We start from the raw sequence: 1,375 nt of genomic DNA, 5'->3' as shown, positions 1-1,375 counted from the left end.
AAAAAAAAAAAAAAAAAAGCACTAGAAGTCTTAAAGCAGTAACATTAAAACGAGGTTTAAATTTGTCCTTTCATGGAAATGAACAAACTTTCCAAAAGTGATACGGTTGAGGAGATTTCTCATCCTTTTCTTACCAATGTTCAATTCTTTAGGGGCTCTTTCTCTCTCTCTCTCAAAAAATGGACTCCCTTCAAGGTCTGATTCTGAACATCAGAACCACCTCAATCACTGAGGCACTGTCCAATCTTCCATGGTTAGAACTTGAAAAGTGAAACTAATTACCAGGTTTGTAGGCTTGAAAGACTTTTCTAAGGTTGAAGCATATCTATTTTCTTCTGCCATGTAGTTAAACTACAAGTGAAAGAATAAAACCATGTGTGAAAATTGTATTTTATTGTATTTTCTACTTTGCAACATGTTGATCACAGGTTCAAAACTTGGAAACAGTCTCTCCTGCAAAGCAGAAGGCAAAGCTGCATGCATTTGCCCCTTCTGACCCTACAATAGCCGGAGCCTCATGCACTAGGTTGCTCTCTGTATTTCCTAGGATTGAATATTGATAGTAGCACTAGTTCTCATCAAATATAGTCCGTAGGGCCCATATTAAATTGTTTTTGCTATAATATTTAGGTTGCTGGACAAAATCAAAATCTTCTTATGTTTGATGGTAGCTCATCTCACCAAGATACATACAAGATGAGGGACACTAAAGCACTGGTAAAACAAAACAGAGCGGAGAGCTACAAAGTCCAGCAACTCCTACACTCCCCTCCTTTTGTTTCATTGGTACTCTCAAGTGATTGGAGAGGATCTCACTACTTTATTGCTAACCTTCAAGGTCTCTGTTAAGTTTTTAGGTCATTTGATTCTCTCACAATGGATCAACTTGTTTTTGCATTCATTTGAAAAATGGGGAAATCCATTAGTGGTAGTAGAGAAGGATGTTACTCTTTAAAGACATAATCAAGCTAATATTTGGAGGAATGTACAATATTTTAGGCCATTTGAAAGAGTTTGGTTTTTGGTGTTCTACTGTTTCTTAGTAAAGTAACTGCCAATTATGAAAATAGCAGAGGTGTAGACACAAATGCTTGCAAGTTAAAACAATGTCCTTGGGCACTTGTGTAGTATGCTAGACTTATAGCAATTGGTTCTCCAGCCATTATGACTTTCTCAACTGCTAGCAATCCAAATTCGTCCATTGGGAAACTATATTTAGAGAAATGGTAATTTTATCCAAACATATAAATAAATCTAACACAACCATACAAATTGTAGTGCTGAAGTTTTCTGCACTTTGGTAAACAGTTTCTTCTCCATATGAGCATGAGGTTTTGGTCAGTTATCAAAACCTACTGAAATTTTGGACTTTGGA

Source organism: Macadamia integrifolia, chromosome 8 (assembly GCF_013358625.1).
Source record: "Macadamia integrifolia cultivar HAES 741 chromosome 8, SCU_Mint_v3, whole genome shotgun sequence".
In the NCBI taxonomy this organism is placed as follows: Eukaryota; Viridiplantae; Streptophyta; class Magnoliopsida; order Proteales; family Proteaceae; genus Macadamia; species Macadamia integrifolia.
This window is presented reverse-complemented; position numbering follows the sequence as displayed.